This window comes from Syzygium oleosum, unplaced genomic scaffold (assembly GCF_021117445.2).
Source record: "Syzygium oleosum isolate NSW1041296 unplaced genomic scaffold, Sole_v2.1 Sole_v2.35, whole genome shotgun sequence".
Taxonomy (NCBI): domain Eukaryota; kingdom Viridiplantae; phylum Streptophyta; class Magnoliopsida; order Myrtales; family Myrtaceae; genus Syzygium; species Syzygium oleosum.
The window spans coordinates 2,705,285-2,727,604 of NW_026607519.1; the positions used below are offsets into that span (position 1 = coordinate 2,705,285).

General features: G+C 37.7%; 1 protein-coding gene and 1 pseudogene across 1 annotated transcript in view; both read right to left on the reverse strand.

Annotated features, from left to right (window-relative positions):
- The window catches only part of LOC130135604 (disease resistance protein Roq1-like), a 73,005-nt gene that overhangs the window by 30,386 nt on the left and 20,299 nt on the right, over positions 1 to 22,320 (reverse strand). The gene's annotated exons all lie outside the window — the stretch shown is intronic.
- On the reverse strand, positions 1,337 to 7,686 carry LOC130135584 (disease resistance protein L6-like; annotated as a pseudogene).

Consider the following 22,320-nt stretch of genomic DNA (forward strand, 5'->3'; position numbering starts at 1 on the left):
ATGCAGGAGGGAAGCTCTGGGATGCTTTCAAGAGACTTGCAAGATTCAAGGTAGAGATCCTTTAGATGCTCGAGGTGAGAGAGCGATGGGATGCTTTGAAGAGACTTGCAAGAACTAAGGTGGAGCTCCTTTAGATGCTTGAGGTGAGACAGCGATGGCAGCTCATTGCTCCGACAGGTGAGATACATGGATGATAAGCTAACAGGAGGTTTTGGGAGTGACTGAAGCTCTCGACAGTAAAGTAAATCGAGGTGTTCGAGAGTCCCGGTGCAGGCAACAGTCGACTAGCATAGAGTTTGTAACCTTCAAAAAGCAAGACCATCACATTATAGAGGATCCATATAGAGGATGACAGAATGAAAACCAACCATGGAAATAGAAACAAATTCAATGGTGTTTCTGTTTCAACATTAGAAATCAAAAGGTATTTCCTGACTTTGTCAGCAAGACAATAATTATTTTGCTATAATTGGCCAAAAAATGCGAAGTTTTATGTTTTGTGAAGGTTTGAAGCACTGAGCACTGAACAAAAGACACATTGCAAATGCTAAAAACAATAGTATATATGAAAGTTAAAAAGCAAAAGTTCTTCCAAACACACCACAATGTCAGAGCCCGATAAGGAGTAATTCCATTCAACTAGAAAGCTAGCAAAGAAGAAGTAAGGAAAAAATGAACAAGCCATATCACCATCACAACAATTCAGACACTAACGTCCTTTTCCATGTGAAATTAGAAGCCCTCAACACCATTTCACTTCGGTATTAGCTAACTGGGATGAGTGAGGACATCCTTGGAGAATCTTATGAGAAGGAATTTCCACATACTCATGGAGAAAATGCTACTTTGGATCATAGTTACAAACAAAGTCTGGTCATTTCTTCATCAGCTTCCTCATCAACCTCATCAGCTTCCACATCGGATTCCTCATCAACCTCGTTGGCTTCCTCATCAAACTCGTAGTTGAATTGCTCATCGGGTGGGTGGTAAAAAGTCCGGTAATTTCTTGAGTGACTCGCACTCATACGTTTTAAAGAGCTTTAGGGATTTACTAGGGCAGCGAATTTCAACTAAGCTTTTGCAATTCCTAACAATCAACACCTTCAGATGCTCCGACTTTGAAAGGTCCAGTACTTGAATGTGCTTGAGCCCAGAGATATCCAACTCTTCCAGGGATCCCAATTTTTCAAGGCCTCCTATCGCATGGAGATGATCTGCCTTTACATCAAAGTCGCCGAGGATGGAAAACGATGGCCTGCATAGGCGTAACAATCTTAGGGATTTCAAAGCTTCCAATCCATCCAATTCCTTCAGCCCACAGCATTCCAAGAACTCGTAGTTGAATTCCTCATCGGGTGGGTGGTAAAAAGTCTGGGAATTTCTGGAGTGACTTGCACCCATACCTTTCAAAGCGCTTTAGGGATTTACTAGGGCAGCGAATTTCAACTAAGCTTTTGCAATTCCTAACATCCAACTCCTTCAGATGCTCTGACTTTGAAAGGTCCAGTACTTGAATGTGCTTGCGCCCAGAGATATCCAACGCTTCCAAGGATCCCAATTTTTCAAGGCCTCCTATCGCATGGAGATTATCTTCCTCTTCTTCTTCCAATTTTTCAAGGTCTCTGGATAGGCGCAACACTCTTAGGGATTTCAAAGCTTCCAATCCATCCAATTCCTTCAGCCCATAGCAATCCGCGAGCCCTAATTCCGACAAAAATTCCAAATCGGAAAGACTTGGCAACCTTTCCAATTTGGGGCATCCCCAAACGATAAGCTTCTGTATGCAGGAAGGAAGCTCTGGGATGCTCTGAAGAGACGTGCAAGAAAAAAGGTAGAGCACCTGTATGCAGGAGGGAAGATCTGGGATGCTTTGAAGAGACGTGCAAGACCAAAGCGAGAGCTCCTTCAGATGCTTGAGGTGAGAGAGCGATGGCAGCTCATTGCTCCGACAGGTGAGCCACGGGGATGATAAGCTAACAGGAAGTTTTGGGAGTGACTGAAGCTCTCTACAGTCAGATAAACAGAGGTGTTCGAGAGAAGAAAGCTCGCTGATATTTTCGGGCAAGCGAGAAATTTTTGTACCCCATAAACGAAGGGTCTTTAGAGAAGACAATCCACCTTTATCAACATGAATTTCTCCTTCCAGGTCACCGCAGCCGTCGGCATTTAACTCTTGGAGGCTTTGCAGTTTTCCAATAGAGCTCGGTAACCTTTTTATCTTGCTCTCAAGAACCCTTAGAATTTTCAATTTGTTCAATTCTCCAATAGATTCGGGTAATTCCGTAATACCTGTAAATGACAAGTCCAGCTCAATCAACTCTCCCAACTTCCCAATTGAGCTGGGAACTTCAGTTAATAGCCAACATGTCTTGGCACTAAGTGTCTTCAGCTTCTTTAGAGATTCTATACATGGAGGGATTTCTTTTATCCCAGTATGGTCTACGACAAGTTCCTCCAAATGTTCTAGTTCGCCCAGTTGTTCGGGTAACTTATCGAGACTCTTACACCTGCTCAAGTTCAAGGAAACAAGGCGCTTGACATCTCCAATCGAAGGGTCGATTTCCTCCAAATAGGGACAACCTTCCAGGATTAGCATCTCCAAATTTTTAAACGCGGATAGATTAGGGGTGCTCTTCAATCCCCAGCACTCTGAAAGATTGAGAACTTTCAACCTCTCCATCTACAAGAAATAAACATGTTCCAAGATTAGTAGTTAAAAAATAGAATGACTTACCATCAAATGCAACAAAAGAGAAAGCATTTTTCATCTTTACCTTAATTGAACTCCATCCTGTCCAATTTTCACTAATACAGTTTCCACTATATGATAAATCAAGTATGACCAATTTCTTCAAATGAACGTTGGTTGCCTCTAAAGAGTCAAGACAACTCTCCCACTTTAGCCATCTTAATTCAGAAAGTGATCCTTTAAAATCTCCAGCAAAACCCATGACCCTCAAATGAAGGAACTTCAGGTTAGGCATTCTTTTGAAGCTCTCTTGCTTCATGAACTCTTTGGAGCCCTTTTTGTCCAGACATAGTGCCTCAATATTTTCATTTTCCTTCTACAAAAAATAAAATAAAATTGAGGATTGTAAATACCATCCAACCTCCTTTTGTTAGTATACTCTGCATGTTATTGTGGCCGATGCATTTTGTCTACACTTGTAGGAAAAAATATATATATGTGATCTTTTATAATTACATGATCATGTAATACGTCAATTTTCACTCGTATGCCCCAATTTTAATGTTTTATGTGAAATTCATATATGAAGTTAGTCAAGTTTTCTTATAAATTTTGAAATTAAATTTTGTTAAATCCATAGTATTGACAACTAACTAAATATGGTGTCCCTTTGACATATGTGAGAACTGTTACACGTTTCAAAAACAAAAAGTACCTAATCAAACTTATGCATTCATAAAGCATGAAAACTCATTCCCTTCTTGATCATAAAATATTTTTGGTTTTGGCATATTGCTCGATGGAAACAAGAATTTGGTCTATTGAAATGGAGTTTTCGTTTTTGGATATTCAAGCTCAAAGTCAACAACTAATCCTAAGACGAGGGAGAAATTGTCTAATCAATCCTAAACTTATCAATTTTGCGATTTAGTCTTTAGACCTTTTCGTGAAATTTCAATTTAGTCATCCCAGATAATTTTTACTGGAAATCATTAACGTGATAGTGTGCTATGTAAGACGGTTGCAAATGATAGGATCGTCTGTGATTTCTGGCGAAAATTGATCGGAATGATTACATTGAAATTTCGTGCGAAGGTTTATGCCTAAATTAGCAAAATTGATAAGTTTATAACTGAATAAACATCCGCGCAATAGATTTAGGATTGATTAGGTAATTATCCCCTAAGATGAGCGCTATTCAATTAATCATCATTGAATTTTCCCTAATCAGTCATAAAATTTGGCCTGATCCTAAGAATTTGTTCGTGCATTTTTGCATTCACACGTTCATATAAAAATATATAAATTAGTAAATAAACATAAGCGATTATTATCGTTTTCTTCTTTTTGCATTCTCTCATTTATTTTTTTCTCCACCAGTTATCTTATTTGATAAGTTAATTATATATTTTTTCTCCGCTAATATCTAACAATAGATTTTTGTCTCTTCTCTTTGTCGTGTGCACATGCGTAAAGGCACAGTTATACTTACCAAGAAGGCTCGTTCATTACAGAATAGAGGTGGATATCATATTACACTAAAGGCAAATATGAGAGAATACAATTTCTTTCTCCTTTCACTATTCCGTCACGTACTTCCTACAATCATTTACTTTCTTAATTTCGATCTTTGCTTTTTCAGTTTTTGGCTGAAAATTACTTTGTTTGAATACCTAGAAAATCATTTGTCAGTTGTCATTTAGTTTCTTTTGTCGTAATTTACTGTTACTTAATTTTGCACAATGTTGAATTATGTGCTCAAAATACCTACGATTAGAACCATGCATAGCACCGGTATGAACACTAGGACATATTATGAAAACTAAGTAGAATAGCCTATCGAAATCATTTGAGTTTTCATCTTTCATATGAACATGATTGATCCATGATACACGTGTAGAGCTCACAATTAAAACTAAGAAAACGCTAATTATGCCACTTCCTTTATAATTATTGTATCTTGAACAATCTTCCAACATTCTTTTCATGTAATTTGATAATTTGACTATAAGTTGGTATAGGCGACAATAAAGAAAAGGCAAAGTCGCAATAGAGAATTTGAATTATTTTTCAAGTTATCAACTGACCCAACCATGTTAATAACATAATTATGCATTTCTAGATTACTCAAAAATTTAATATATTTAAAGGCACTTCTTCAATTTTGTTATTAACATTCACCGAGTAATGCAATTTAAACTGAATCTTTAAATTTCTTTGTATTAAGTACATGTGCTTCTGCATTTACATTATCATATTGGATTTACATTGTGAACATGCATAATAAATCCTACAAAACAATTGTATAAATTCATCATACATATAGAACCACTGGACAACATCTTATTACTACCTTCAACCAAAAAAAAAAATTTAAGTTGATAGCCAATAGTTGAGGTGCAAATAATTTAACTGAAATCTTTCTTTTTGTTGATAAAAAGTAGACCTTGCACACGAGCACATTGCACGTATTCACGGTTGGAAATTGAAGATAGAATAATTTATTTGATTCTTGGAGAAGGAGACTATCACATATATCATACAAAAGTAAATTTTCAAGAGTGAAAAAGGTGGATAACATGTGATCCATGTATTTATCCTTACACCAATGTCCTCCCAAAATATATTACTGATATATTTTGGGAAGATAGAATAAAAGACAACAAAGTAATGATCAACAGTAAAGCTATTGTCGTTTGGTTGAATAACATAAATCAATCGGCATGAAGTTATAAAGACTCTCGTGCGATATAGGGTGTGATGAACTGGATTTACAAGTGGCATAAGGTAAATTTTCAAACCCGTGTGATGCTCGGTCTTCAACAAGTAATATGGTAAGAAGCAGTGACAAATCTGCTAGAAAACGATGTTAAAACGACAAAAGAGCAAAATCCTCTTATGAGCCTCATAATCACGAGTGCAAACTTTTCACGGACTAAAGGCCGAAATTGGATGTAGCTTTTACCAAGAAAATGCTAACAACATGTTTAGAATGGTCAAAGACATAGAGAAAAAGAAAAATAACAATTATGGTTTGAGGGACTAACATTAGAGAACATGGGAGAGGCCAAAAGGAGACATAATTGTTACCTTGCGTTCTAGAACTTTCATGGCTTCCTCGTCCCATAGCCTGCTGCGTTTCCACGGCTTCTTATCTACCAGACGGGCGATAACTCTACCTAGATCTCTTAATTGATCATGCATTATGAACTCATTGTTATCATTGCACTTTATTAACATACGTTGAGTCATTTTTGCCAATGCAGATAGCGGATATAATTCAAGATCATCCCACATGTAGATGGCGAATCTTTTATCAGTTCCAATGAAAAAACATGCTATGTCAAGAAAGATTTGTTGTTCGTTAGATTCTAACACATCATAACTTATCCTCAACTTTTGTTGTACTGTCATATCAGGTGCCTTTGTGACTTTCTTCAGCATTTCTCTCCATTTTCTTTCATCTTCTTCTCCTTTGAGAAGTGAACCTATAACCATGAGAGCTAAGGGAAGCCCTCCTGTGGTGGCAACAATATCAGTACAGATAGTCGCGAGTTCTTTGGAAGGTTGTTTGCCTTCAAATGCATATCTACTAAACAGAAGCAAAGAGTCTTCGCGATTCAGTTCTTTGAGTTCATACTCATATTCAGACTTCAAGAGAGCCTTATCTCGACTTGTAACAATGATCCTACTTCCTGACATGAAACTACAACCTCCAATCAATTTATCGAGGTGGTCTTGACAATCCACATCATCAATAAGAATAAGTACTTTCTTTTTTGTGCAACGGGATCGGATCGTATTTATTCCTATATCAGAATTCGGCACTTGTTAGTCAGGAAGTTTTAATACATCTGAGATCAATCGAGATTGCACATGCTCGATACCTTTGCCATTAATTGTTTCTCTAACATCCTTGAGAAAGCTCCGACACTCGAATTTGTTAAAAAGTTTGTTATAGATAATCGTAGCCAGAGTTGTCTTACCAATGCCGCCGATCCCATAAATCCCAATAATACGAGTGTCTGGACGATCAGTATCCATCAATTTCATAACCTCAGCCACACGATCATCAATTCCAACCAAGTTCACAGGAAGACATGGTTGAAAATCATGTTGCTGGTCTCGCATTATTATTTCTACGAGTTTATTTACTAATTCCGCTTCATGCCTATCAAACGACACAACACATGACAACTTATTAATGGCTCCACAAAACAAGGATTAAGGATGATAAATAGAAAAATTCTTCTTTCGACGAGGATCAATTAAAAGAAGTTAAACGACGTACCCATCAGCAAATTTCCCTGATTCAAATACTCTAGAATCAACTGCTTTTCTGAGCGCTTCCGGTCCTCGTTGCTTGACATCCTCCTCAAAACGATGCATTCTGTTACTGAAGGCCTTTCCAAATTTTCCCCGCATGTGTTTCACATCCTTGGGTTCCAGTCCGTAAAGCACGGGCAAGACTATTTGTCCTTTGCTTTCCTCGCACTCCATAATATGAACGAGTTCGCGGAGGCACCATTCGCTAGCAGCATAATTTTCTGAGATGATTGGGATTAAAACCTTAGAGTGCTTGATTGCACTGAGAAGATTATCAGCAATTGGCTCACCAAAGCGGAGGCTCTCATCATCTCTGAACACGAAGTTTGGACTGTGCAGGCCCACTTCTACGAGTCTATGGTAGAGGTGATCGGTGAAGCTTTTGCGAGTATCGGAACCTCTAAAGCTCAAGAATACGTAGTAATTGTTTCCTATCGCAGAGGTGGACGAAGCAGATGGCTCGGAATCACTTCGTTCTGGCGAGGTCGAGGATCTAGAGGCTCCAGTATCCTCGGGTTGTCCGCAAAGGATGGTCGTCCTCTTCTTTTTACCAATGAAGTACCGTGCCACAAAGATAAGAACGGGTATGAAATAATGCCAGGAAAGTCTCATTGTGCTCTTTCAAGGTGGGCGAAAGTACTGCAGTTTCCTTGTCAACAGAGAGGTTACTGGACTATCCCTGCGCCACATTTATAGCGTCTCTGGTAAAGAGGTAGAAGGGAAAGCAGGAGGCAAGGCATGATTACTCCTCGACTATTTAAGTATATTTTAATCTCTCATAATACCCCGGTCATTTCATGCATTTCATGTATTCACACTTGGAATCTGGAGATGCTTCAAATTGACTCAAAACAAACTACTCACGCGTTGCCTTCTTGTGGTCCAAACTCCTCCTCATCCTCGACGTTGGCTTCTCGGCAATATCCGATGAATGATCATTGCATTCACAGCTCCAAGCGCGCCTTTACTTTCCACTTCTTGGAGTCTTCCTCTTACGCGTGCTTAGTCATGGCCTTTTAGGAATTATCAGGTGACGGTTCTATCTCAAAGCTGAATGGAATCGAGACGAGCTGATTTTCTTACCATTTATATCAGCAGTTCAGTTTGCCCGAGCTTCGCATGGGTGCATCGGGTTTATTTTATTGTCATTTTTCACCGTAACGTTAGTACCGTGTCAAAAAGCAAGGAAAAAAAAGAAATAAAAGAACTTGATGGCTACATTGTCGTTGTGATCATCTTATCAGTATAGTGGCCTAGCACGGAAAAAGTCTTGTGAAATAGATTATAGGAAATAATCATTCGTCATCATGAAAATAAGAGCTTTTCGTAATATTATAAATGAAACATCTATAATTTGGCCAAAAGAAAAAGTGAAATATTTAAAAGCGAACATTAGTCGAAAATTTATTAATTTCACTCGTGATTCACTATATTCACCGATAAGTGTTTTTGGAATGATGAGCTTTTACATGAATATAAAACTTACATTGTAATTAAAACTAAAACATTCCTTACTCCGCTGATTATCACAAAATTGAATCTCGTTTGATAAATTACCGATTTAACTGGAAACTTGCTATATTTATCATTAGGTTTTTATTTGAGGGGCAAATTTCTAAAGATGTTCATAACTTACTATTGCATTTGTTGGCTTTGTTTGTAAATTACAATTAGTGTAGCTAACCAATTGCACGGTTTTACCATAAAATAAGACAGTTATGTTTTTTGCCCAACTTGATAGCAGTAATAGGTAAATTACTTAATTTCTCACTTTTGGCAACACGTTAAATTTTCCCATATTTTAAATCCCTGATGAATTCAGGTGTTTCCTAAATGCTTGTAACAAGTTAAATTTAGTCAATTATTCCAAACTTCCCCATTGAATCGAGGATCCAATAGAGACAATAATCACCATCTCGTTACCGAAAAGCACTCGTCAATTATTTTTCTCATCCGGTCCTACCAATCTTTTTTTCCGAGTCTCCAAGGGCATCATGAACCCCTTCTTTTTTGAGTCGACGTGAAACGCACCGGTTGCCGGTCCAAAAGAAAAAGGGAAAAAGCTGAAAGCACCGAAACAATCGGTACATTTCCTGGAACTTCCGCGTGAAGTATTTGTCCTCTTATTGAACCGTGCAGCGGGGGCATCATTGGATCTAGAAATCAATGTTGCCAAGAAATCAATCTTGTAAGGAGTGTAATATGGGCCCAGTTATTTTCCTTTTTTTTCAATTTTCTTCCTGTCGTTGTTCTTTCACACACAAACACCTTTTTAATTTATTTCTTCAAGAAACCCCTGATTACACCCCCCCCCCTCTCCTCTCTCTCTCTCTCTCTCTCTCTCTCTCGTTGTGGTCTCGCACGAAAGGAGTAGTGGGTTCTTTCGGTAGGAAAGAAAAGGAAAAATAACGAAAATAAATTAAAGAAAAAGGAAGGATAAAGGGAAAGAGAAGGAATGGTTGGGGGGGGGGTTTCTACAATGCCAAAAAAGCCAACAAGGTACTCCTTTAACTTAGCACAAAAATAATTTGTAATTCACTATAGATGTGATGCGAGATGTGACACAAATGCAACAAATAAAATCCCATCATCATCGGTAATCCATCATCAATTAAACCATCGATGCGTGACATATTAAAAATTTATCTTTTAATAAACGGTGTTTATTATTGGCAAAATCATTATAGATTATGTAGGATATATAACTTATTTATCTCACAAAAACATGTGCACAAGTACATGTTGACGGAAAAAAGCTAGCAATGTTAATGAACATAACAAAATACAAATTTGGGTTAGACAGCAGGGGGTGCGACTTTTTGAAGTTTGAGATTTGACAAACACCGACTTCAAAGTTATGAAGGATAGAATGAAACATTCCCTAAAATGTAAGAATGAGATCTCGCATTCTTTTTCCAAATGCATTGAGCCCAAGAGTGTCATCATAATGTATATAATTTGAAGTGATTTTCCTCATTGTCAAGTGATGTCACTTTTTCTTTCGTACCTAGTTGGAAAAAATTTCCTCAAACTATATGTTTGATTGGTAACCTTAATTAAAATTAAATATGATTGATGTTTATATTTGTAACTCATTAATCAGAGAGATTGCATATAATTGGTGCATGGAGAGGGAGCCTCTAAGGTGTAGACATGTGGCCACCCAATTTTCCCGAAAAAAGTATCACCAAATATTTATAACTTACTCCGAGCATCAGTATTGCTCGTTGGTTTTCTTTTGAACTTCTTTTCAATTTCTTATTTACTTGGAAAAGAAAGTCAAGTCAAGGACCACATGGATAGGTAGGTTCACTGCACCTTCCGCATAATGCTGTGGAAATTACGCCTGCAATAATTGCCCTTTGCCTTTTATTTTCTAATTATGTTATTAATAGAAAAAGCAAGCCAAGTCGAAGTCAAGCCGTGCTTGCTTTCAAACTACGCACCTTCCGCGCAATGCTGCGGAAATTACGCGTGCAATAATTTGCTCTTTTCGCAGCGTCGCAATAGTTTGATTAGTTGAAGTGTCTTGGACTGTTAGATGGCAAGAACTCAGCATCCTTCAAACATGCACAGTAGAGAGTGTTGTAATGTCATTTCTCTTTAAACTTTTTATCATTGTAATGTGTTCGATTTCCGACTAATTTTATCTGGATGGACTAAATTAACAAATTGTTAAAAGATTTAAACTAAACTAGCAAATTGTGATGTAGAGGATTGTCAGGCCTCGTCAACGGCCGTAGAGGTCATCAGCCTAAGTGAGGGCGACCCTTGCCCTCGCTGACATCGAACACATTACAATGATAAAAAGTTTAGAGAGAAATGACATTACAACACTGCTAATCTATAATGATTAGCCAAATTTGTATTTTGTTATGTTCGTTAACATTACTAGCTTTTTTCCGTCAACATGTACTTGTGCACATGTTTTTGTGAGATAAATAAGTTATATATCCTACATAATCTATAATGATTTTGCCAATAATAAACACCGTTTATTAAAAGATAAATTTTTAATATGGCACGCATTGATGGTTTAATTGATGATGGATTACCGATGATGATGAGATTTTATTTGTTGCATTTGTGTCACATCTCGTCACATCTATAGTGAATTACAAATTATTTTTGTGCTAAGTTAAAGGAGTACCTTGTTGGCTTTTTTTGGCATTGTAGAAATCATATTTACAGAAAGAATAGTACATCTCCTTTCGGATGCTTTCTTCCCCCGCCCCCCACCATTCCTTCTCTTTCCCTTTATCCTTCCTTTTTCTTTAATTTATTTTCGTTATTTTTCCTTTTCTTTCCTACCGAAAGAACCCACTACTCCTTTCGTGCGAGGCCACAACGAGAGAGAGAGAGGGGGGGGGGGGGTGTTAATCGTGGGTTTTCTTGAAGAAATAAATTAAAAAGGTGTTTGTGTGTGAAAGAAAAACGACAAGAAGAAAATTGAAAAAAAAGGAAAATAACCCCATATTACTCCTTACAAGCCACGAGTGGAGTTGTATCTCAATTAGACCGGAATGAAAAATGACCAAAACCACTTCATTCACAGTTAATTGAGTGAAGGACGATGAATGGTGATCTCGTGATTAGAGTCACAAGCAATGCATTGTGACAAGTAATTACACCCTACACTGCATCTATTGGAGGCTTTTTCTATCGTTGTATTATACAAATTGAAAAATCTGTCTTTCTATCTCATGAATCGAGGACACACGCCTATCTCTCTCCCTTTCCTCTTTTACTTTTCTTCTACTTAATGTCCATGAACAGATGCGGTGAAACTCAGAGGCCTCTCTACTTCACTCACTAAACCTGCAGTCCCTCCGTCTCATCTTGAATTCAGAGTGCTTGAGTGAGCTGTAAAGAAACACACATAATATATTATCTGAGTGCTCCCAAGGCACTTTGTCACTTTCCTCATCCGTTCGTACCGCTCCTCTTTCCATGTCTGCAAAGTCACGAGCCTCTTCTTTTTGGCATCAATGTGAAACACGCTGATCTACTCCAGCTGTTCAAAAGAAAAAAAAAAGGAAAAGAGGCTTAAACCACCCGAGCAAATCTGTACGTTCCCCGAATCGTCCGTCCGAAGTTTTGTCCGAATAGCTTTAATTCACTCTAATTCAAGTTCTGTGCAGAACCCGTAGAAATTGACAAGAGATAACGTAATCCTTATCTTCGACGAAAACAATTATCACAAATTGACATCTACTTGTCAAGGCTACTGACTATCTCTGCGCCATCTTTATAGCGTCGCTGGTAAAGAGGGAGATGGGAAATCTGGAGACAAGGGAGGAAGATGAAGTAAATTTGTCATTTCATATATTTTACATGTTCGGATTGGGAATTTGAGATGCCTTCTTATAGTCTAAAAGCAAGGTGAAAAATAGGAAGAAAAAGAACATAATAGCTATACCGATACTAATTATATTCATATGCCTCTTGAACTAAAATTAAAAATTAGTTCAATTACAGTGGAAAAGCAAAAGGAAAATTTTTCAAAAGAAAAGTAAGATAGATGTCACTCATGGAAAGTGTCATATATCAGCCACCATTGAAAGTATTTTGGAGAACCATTTTTACGTTTATCTAATAAGATAGATCCACTATATCGATTTTAGATCTATATGCGAAACCTATTTCATTATATAAGTATAATTCATTGCTCTAACGAATTATGCTCTCTTTTTGTGTGCAAGCACGTCGACAATTTACTTGTAACTAATTTATGGACTTTAATAAAATGAAAAAAGATATTAAATTTAACTGTTGGACTCTCATGTTCTCAGTTCTCTTTGATTTTTGGCCCAAATGATGCCACCAATTTTGCGAGTTTTTAAATTGGACAACTAACCATAATGCCCCGGACAAAGCAAATTCAATTCAGTCGACCATTCTAACCTCTCAAATGAAGAGGGAGTACAATAGAGACGACGATCACCATCCCATTACTAAAAAGCATAGATTCATCAATTAATTTTCTCATCCGCCCCACCTACTACTCTTTCTTTCCGAGCCTCCAACGCGCCATCAACCTCTCATTTTTTGGTTTCAGTCAATGTGAAACACACTGAGTTTGCCACCAGCTGTCCGGTGGCCTTCATTCCTCCGATTCAACACTTTCGCACTGCATATTCACATTGAATTATCCACCAGAAATCTTGTCTTCCACGGAAACATTTATTAGAAATCAACGTCGACCTGCCTAAAGGGAACTACTTGGGACTTGGGAGAAATGCCATAAATGCTTTCCAAAGAAAATGAAAGATGAGGAGCTCCCGAAAGTCATACGTGAAAGCTAAAACAACATAATGTTTTACCGACCTTGAATTGCATCACGTAGCATCCGACCAACTATTTTTAAGGTTTACTGGAAAATCTCAGTTAATCCAACGAGAGTGCTTCGATCCTAAAGTGGTTAGCTCAAAAGCGATGTGCTTCGCCAATCTATGTCATCCCTACATCTGTTGAGTTTTGGACTTTAATAAAGAGAGCGCGAGAGTCATGAAAATGAAAAAAGAAGAAAAAAATTGAATTGCTTTCATCTAAACCTTTTCAAGTGTCGGCACAATGCAAATATGTTTTTTTTTGGTCTGTACGCAAAGGTCCTTCCATGGTCCCTAGACGACGAAAATGTGGACCGTGAAATGGTTCTGTTAACTACTTGGTCGACAAGTCCAGCTAGGAACATTCTAGGAAAATTACAATCCTTCACAGAGAAGTCATGAAGAAAAAGTTGCTTCAAAGTAGCGAGCACCGAAAATTACCATTCATAAAAATTTACTAATGATAGAAGCCTCGTGGTCGCAAGCACTTGCAGAGAATTGCGATCTCATTCTCATAGATAAGAAAAAAGCGGAAAAGTGAATTGATGAATTTTCTATATATTTCAATATACGTTGAAAAAGAATACGTGAGCATATTTATAAGCTTTATTATATGACTATTTAGGATAACATATAAATCAAGATATGCACAATCAAATAAAGATGTATACACAATGTTGAGACATATAAAGAATCAACATAATTATCATAATATCTATAACATAAAGAAATCCCTAATTATCTTTCACATCATATACGGAATTTATCTACTAGTAATAGATAGATTCGTCGCTAATACATGCACATGAGGAGAACAATGATTTCACTGGTGAAATTACTAACCATAAGAATCCCCAAGGGCCAAGGCATGAGCATTTCGAGGAAAATTACAATCTCATAGAAAAATTAGCAAAGATAGGACTTTTAAGTTATGAGAACTAACGAAAATTCTTTCAAAAAGTAGCTAAGACAGGTACATCCAATTTACAAACACTTGAAAAATATTATTGTCCTTATGAAAGATTTGCTACTAATAGGTATTGTTGAATATATGTGGCCGATTGTGGAGAATTGGACAATCGGGATCTTATGGACAATCTATAAGAAAGAAACATGTTGCAAGCTTTGCTGTTGGATGTAGAGGATTGTAAATATCAGCACAAGGCATTGCTTGAACATGACAGGAATAAACTGTCATGAAACTATGGTTGCGCATGGCAACGATTCTGTGCTTAGGAACAGATTCTGCTCAGAAATGATTCTTTTTGATTTTGTGCCCGGAACTGATTCTGAGCATTTTAAGGTGTTTGTTAACGGCTCAAAATTTCCATTCCTAGAATAGAAAAAGAACAGAAATGCGTTTGGTAACGCTACAAAATTTATTTTTATTAATAATATTTTAATAATATATTCAAATATTTAAATATTTCTTTCTTTCTTTTTTATTTTTTCTCCTCCTTCTTGGCCATGCCCTGCCGGCGACCGGCCATGGTCGGTAAAATAATTTTTTTATTAAAATTATTTTTTTCTTTTTTTTGGCTGTGGCCTGGTTGCCGGCCATGGCAGGTAAAATATTTTTGTATTAAAAATATTTTTTATTAAAAATATTTTTTTTCTTTTTTTTTGCCATGGCTTGGTCGCCGGCCATGGCCGGTAAAATATTTTTTTATTAATAATATATATTTTTTATTCATGACCTGGTCGCCGGCCATGGCCGGTTAAATATTTTTTTTATTAATAATATATTTTTTTTGTTCGTGGCCTGGTTGCCGGCCATGGCCGATAAAATATTTTTTTTATTAATAATATTTCTTATTAATAATATTTTTTTTTGTTCATGGCTCGGTCGCCAGCCATGGCCGGTTAAATATTTTTGTATTAATAATATATATTTTTTTGTTCATGGCCTGATCGCCGGCCATGGCCGGTTAAATATTCTTTTTAGTAATAATATATTTTTTTTTGTTCATGACCTGGTCGCCGGCCATGACCGGTAAAATATTTTTTTATTAATAATATTTCTTATTAATAATAAATATTTTTTGTTCATGGCTTGGTCGCCGGCCATGGCCGATTAAATATTTTTTTAATAATAAATATTTTTTTGTTCATGGCTTGGTCGCCAGCCATGGCCAATTAAATATTTTTTTTATTAATAATTTTTTTTTTGGTTCATGGCCTGGTCGCCGGCCGTGGCCAGTTAAATATTCTTTTTATTAATAATATATATTTTTTATTCATGGCCGGTCGCCGGCCATAGCCTGTAAAATATTTTTTATTTTAATCATATTTTTTTATTAAAATATTTTAATCTCGCCAGATCCGGCGAGGGCGGCCCTCGCGCTGGACATTAGAAGCTACATAAAAAACCAGGAAAAAAAGAAGAAGAAAAAAATTGATTCTCAAAATTGTTCGGAATCAAGAAGCTACTTTTTTTTTATTCTTGATTCTCGTTCCAAAGCGGTTAAGGAACATTTTTTGCAAAAATGTGCCCGTAATCAAAAATTAAACAAACAATTTCGGTTCGGCGATTCTGGGAACAAAAGAACAGAATCAAATACTATTTGGCAAGTTGCCATGCACAGCCAACACCACCCAACCCCCTTCTGTTGGTATTTTCTCTGCACTTATAGAAAAACATTTGTGATCTACTTTCCCATTACAATGCTCTCTCTCTCTCTCTCTCTCTCTCTCTCTCTCTCTCTCTACTATTATGGAAAGTTTTGAGCAGGAAATGATTACTTGACTGTCCCCTGCGCCAAGTCTTCGGCGTCGCTGGCAAAGAGCAAGACGGGAAAGCAGAAGGCAAGGCAGGATATGTTCAGATTGGCAAATCTAGAGGCGTCTTCTAAGAAATTATGCTTCTCTGTTTCGGGTGCCAGCACGTCGTCAATTCGCTTTTAATTAATTTATGGACTTTAATACATGGTGAAAGATATTTAATTTAATTGTCTGACGCTCACGTTCTTACTTCTCTTCTTTGAATTTCGGCTCAAAAGATGTTAGTAGTATCGGTTTTGCGAGTTTTTAATTTGGACAACTAATCATAATGTCCTGTACGTGGCAAATTCAATTTCAATCGACCATTCCAACTTCCCAAACGATGGAGACGACAATCACCGCCACGTTACTAACAAGCATTAATTCTTCAATTTAATTTTCTCATCGCCCCATCCCAACCCAACCACTCTTTCTTTTCGGAGACATCTCCAAGGCCGTCATCAACCTCTTCTTTTTTTTTTTTGGTGTCTGTCAATGTGAAACACACTGAGTTTGCCACCAGCTGTTCCCCGTGGCCTTCGTTCCTTCGATTCAAAGTCTTCGCGCTGAATTATCTACGGGAAATCTCATCTTCCACGGAAACATTTATCAGAAATCAACGTCGACCTTCCTGGAACTATTTGGGAGACATAACATAAATGCCCTCCCAGGAAAAATGGAGATGTGCAGCTCCTGAAGTCATACGCGAAAGTTCCGACCCAAAAAGAAAGTCAAACGGGAAAGCTAAAGGTTCCTAAAAGTTTTAAGGACCGCGTCTTTCGAAACTTGTGAGCTTCGGGCTTGTGGTCGAACGCGTGAATGTTTGTTCGATGAATTTCGCTTACGCATTTCTTGGGATAAAGATACCATAAATGCCATAATTTTCGTACTATATTCACTTGAGTGTCACAATATATTTTTCGACAACTTGACTGTATAATGTTCACTTGAGTGTTATAACTTTTTTTCTGATCATTTGAGTGCGACACAGCTTTTCAATTGATTTCTTGAGTATCATAACTTTTTTAAAAAGTTCATTACAAGTGCTATGCCACGTCGAATTTTCTGCGCTTGGGTGAACACCTTAAAAAAATGGGCACTTAAGGGCCCGTTTGGTAACGTGCCAAACACTGAAAATTTCTGTTTTTTTGTTCCTAGAAATAGTTTGGGAGAAATGCGTTTTATAAACTTTTTGTTCCCGGGCACATTTTTGCAAAAATTTGTGCCCAGAAACAGTTTTGGAAGAGAAGCAAGAAGTAAAAAAAAGTTGCTTCTTTTTCTCGGCACAATTTTGAGAATGAGATCTTTTTCTTCTTTTTCTTTTTTTTCTTTTCTTCTTTGTGTTGTTCTTCCCTGGGCTGTGGCCGGTCGCCGGCGGCCGGCCATAGCCCAAGGCCGACGAGGGCGTCATGGCCCTCGCCGGCTGCCGGTGGAGGCGAGGGTGAGGGCTGGACCCTCGCCGCCTGGGCGAGGTGGCTCGCCGTCGATCATGGCGAGGTCTGCCTCGCTCAGATCGGGCGAGGTCGAGCCTCGCCGTCGCGACTGACGGCAAGGTCGACTTCGCCGTGGGTCGCGACGGCGAGGCTCGGCCTCGCCTGATCTGGGCGAGGCCGGCGGTGAGGTAGGTAGCCAGGGCGGCGGCGAGGGCCGCAACGCCCTAGCTTGTGGCCGGTCGCCGGCGCCGGCGAACGGCCATGGCAAAAAAAGGGAAGGGTAGAAAGAAAAAAAAATATTAAAAAATTTAAAAATATTATTAAAATATTATTAATAAAAAGAAATTTTGTTTAGTTATCAAACGTATTTCTGTTCTTTTCTATCCCAAGAATAGAAATTTTGGACGATTCTCAAACGCCCAAATCTTCGAGAAATTATTTAGGGTCTGAGAATAAAAAGAATCATTTCGAGTGGAAATAGTTCCGAGCTATGAAAATGATTGTCATGCGCACCCTAAGCGATCGATTGAAAGTTATAGCACTCAAGTGGTCGAAACAAAAGTTATAATACTCAAGTGAATATCGCACAAAAATTATGACACTGGTAGTGTTTTATCCCTGCATTCCCCTCGTGGGGCTGTAAGTGGGTAATAGTTTCCAAACAAGCAGCAAGATTGGTGCTCGAACATGAGAGTATTGGAAAGCCTTGAAGTAGAACCAGAGAGAGCTTCACAAACAAAGAGAAAAAGCGAGAGCTGGCTCGTCCGTCGAGCGCTCCTTCGCATGAGCTTTGTTTGCTTTATTATCTGATTTTCGTCGTGCGCTCTTTTAGTTGTTCTTGATAAAATTGTACACGCCATTTGTGTTCGCATGAGCAAAAAGAACGCCCAAACGCTAGATTACCTTTCGGTTTTTTTTTTTTTACTTCCACAATAACTTCTCTTTCCTTTTTTTGTTTTTGCAATTTCTACTTCGAGATGCAAATCGATCATTGGGAAAAATATAGGCAAATTTATAAATAAAAAAATAAATAGTCGAGGATTTAGCTGCGGCTGGGGCCCACCGCTTTATGTGGAATGAAAGACTTTTCGTTTGCCGACTTCATTGGAACGAGATGATGGGTGGGGCCCACCGCCTTTGGAGGGCGAAAAGTCAAATGTCCACATTCCAGTCTCCTCACCCATCAACGCCTGTAGCTAATGCTTCTCATTACGCGAAACGTCGTAGTTTTGGTGGGACTTTTACTCGATCTAATTAATCTAGCGAAAATTGTTTGAAAAGTCCTAAATTTACTATACTTTTATCAATTTAATTATAAACATTTTAATTTATCAATTAAATATTGAATATTTTCGTTTTTTGCTAATTGAGTATCTTCGGTCAATTTTAACTAGAAATTGCTGCCTTACCAGTCGCGAGCAAGGGCTGCAACCCTTGCCAGCGCCTAAAAAGGGCTTCACGACCCTTGCCCAATGAGCAGCCGTTGCCTGTGGTTGGTGAGGGTCGGCCAGCCCTTGCTCATGACAGACAAGGGTTGATCGACAACCTTCGCCGAATTTTATAGAGAAAAAGGAGAGGAATGAATGAAAAAAGAAAAATAAAAAATAAAATTTACAAGAGAAATTGCGTTTGTTGACGTGGAGGTGAAGCTAAAAATAAAATTTACAAAATGAAGGACGAGGAGCTCTTGACGTGGACGTGAAGCTAAGGTTCCTAAAGTTTAGGATTTTGTCTTGCAAATTTCTAAAGATGTTGATAACTTGCTATTGCGTTTGTTGGCCTTATTTGCAAATTACTATCAGCATACCTAACCAATTACACCGTTTTACCATATAACAAGACTGAGTTATGTTTTTTCACAACTTGCTAGGAATAATAGGTAAATTACTTAATTTCTCACTTTCAGTAATATGCTAAATTTTCCCATATTTCAAATCCCCAATGAATTTAGTTGTTTCCTAAATATTTGTACATAACAAGTTTAATTCAGCCAATCATTCCAACTTTCCAATTGGATCGGGGATTCGATACAGACGACAATCGCCATCGCATTACCGAAAAGTATTCATCAATTATTTTCTCATCCGTCCCTATCACTCTTTCTTTCCGAGTCTCCCAGGGCATCGTGAACCTCTTCTTTCTAGAGTCAATGTGAAACGCGCATGTTGCAAGTCCCCAAAGAAAAAGGGAAAAAGCTTAAAGCACCGACACGATCTGTACGTTACCAGAAACGTGCGCGTGAAGTATTTGTCCTCTAGTTGAACCGTGCAACTGAGGCACCATTGAATCTAGAAATCAACGTCTATAGGCTACTGTGTAGCAGTAGTGAGTCTAACGGTAGGGACCTATTTGGAAGACACAATGAACTTTCACAAGAAAATGAAGGATGAGGAGCTCTTGACGTGTTCGTGAAGCTAAGGTTCCCAAAGTTTAGGATTTTGTCTTTCAAAATTTGTGGGCTTCAATCTTCATGGCTTAACGTGTGAATCTTTTGTTCAGGAATTTTGACTACACATTTCAAAAAATCTTGTTCCAAAAGCAAAGGTTCCTAAGGCAGTAGATTGGTGCCTATTAAATAGGGCATCTGAAAGCTTCAGAATGCAAAGCTTCACAAGTAAAAAAAAAAAAGGGAGAGTTGGCTCATCCGCCCTTGATGGAAAGAAATGTTCTTATTTCTTTGCTTTAACTTTTGGCTCGATTGTTCTAAGTAATATTGACTTTTTGCAATTTTCTAATGATAAACGGTTTTAATTTTGGGATGTTCTGCTTGTTTATAATTTTTCTTGAGCCAAAAGTGCAATCTTTGAAAGGAAGCAAGTAACGCAAAATATAACATGATCTAAAATTGAAGGAAAAAAAGAGAACGAAAAGCAAGGCGACTTAGGTGACCACATGTCTGCACCTTAGAGGCTCCCTCTCCATGCATCACCAATAATTGATGAGTTACAAATATAGACATCATCCATATTTAATTTTAGTTAAGTTTGCATATTGGGATTTCTATAAGTTGAACACCGATCAAAGATATAGTTGGAGGTAATTTTCTCCAACTACGTATGGAGGAAAAAGTGACATCGCTTAACAATGAGGAAAATCACTTCAAATTAGATACATAATGATGACACTCTTAGGTTCCATGCATTTGGAAGAAGAATGTGAGATCTCATTCTAACATTTTAGGAAATGTTTCATTCTACCCTTCATAAATTTGAAGTTGGTGCATCTTAAATCTCAAACTTCAAAAAGCCGCATCTCCATTCCATCTAACCCAAACTTGTATTTTGTTATACTCATTAACACCGCTAACCTTTTTCCATTAACATGTACTGTGCACGTCTTTAAGGGATGAATAAGTTACATATTTTATATAATCTAAAATGCTTTTGCTGAATGATATACACCCTTTATAAAAAGATAAATTCTTAATATGGCGAGTATCAATTGTTTAATTGGTGATGGATTACCCATAATGATGAAATGTCATTTTGTTGCATTCGCATCACATCTCGCGTCACATTCATAGTGAATTACAAATATATCTTCACGCTAAGTTAAAGGAATACCTTGTTAGCTTTTTTAGCTTTGAAATAAACATATTTACTAAATGAATAGTTCATCTCCTTTCGAATGCTCTCTTTTCCATTTCCCCCCTTTTCTCCTTCCTTTTCCTTTAATTTATTTTCATTAAATATCCTTTTCTTTCCTACCGAAAGAACCTTCGTCCTCCTTTCGGGCGTGGCCAGAGAGAGAGAGAGAGAGAGAGAGAGAGAGAGAAGTGAGTGGATTTTCTTGAAGAAATTTTTTTTTTAAAAAAAGGTTGTGTTTGGGTGTGAAAGAACAACGACAAGAAGAAAATTGAAGAGAAAAAAGAGAGGAAAATTACCCCATATCTACACCTTACAAGTCGCAAGTGGGGTTATATCTCAATTACAAATGAATGAAAAATGACCAAAACCTCTTCATTCACAGTTAATTTGGTGGAGGATGGTGAGTCATAAGCAATGCCTCGCAACATGTAATTACACCCTACGCTGCATCGGTCGGTGGCCTTTTTCTATCATTATACTTCGCAAATGGAAAAATCGGTCTTTCTATCATAATTATTGGGGACCTTTGTCACTTTCATCATCCGTCCGTATCCGTAACGCTCTTCTTTTTCCAGTCTGCAAAGCCACAGACTTCTTTTTGGCGTCAATGCGAAACATGCTGGTTGCCTCCAACTGTTCAAAAGAAAAAAAGAAAAGAGGCTTAAAGCATCCGCATCAATCATTTGCTCGGGTAGCCTTATTCACTATTATTCAAGTCCCGGGCAGCGCGCGCGTCATCGGATTGAGAAATTGACAAGAGATTCCAAAGTTCTTGTCTTCGACGAAAATAATTAAAGAGAAATCAACGTCTACTTGTCGAGGCTACTGTGTAGGAAATAGTAAGGGTAATAGTCGGGAGCTATTTGGGAGACGTACAACAGATAGATGCTTTCGCAAGAAAATGAAGAGGAGGAGCTATTGTAATCATCCGTGAAAGCTTAGGTTCTTTCAAAGTTCGCGGGCTCCGAACTGATGAGAAAAAGAAAGAGTTGGCTCATCCGTGCGGGAAAGAAATAAAAGAGTTCGCTCCAAGTGTTTCTGTGTGTCATGTGAGAAAAACAATCGTAATAGTAAGAGTAAGCTTTCGTTAATCATAAATTATGTAGGTGATAATTGTGTGACAAATATTTTTGTGTGTGTGTTGTATTCATAATGTATTTTCAGATAAGTATATCCCGACTCGAGTTGCTCATTAT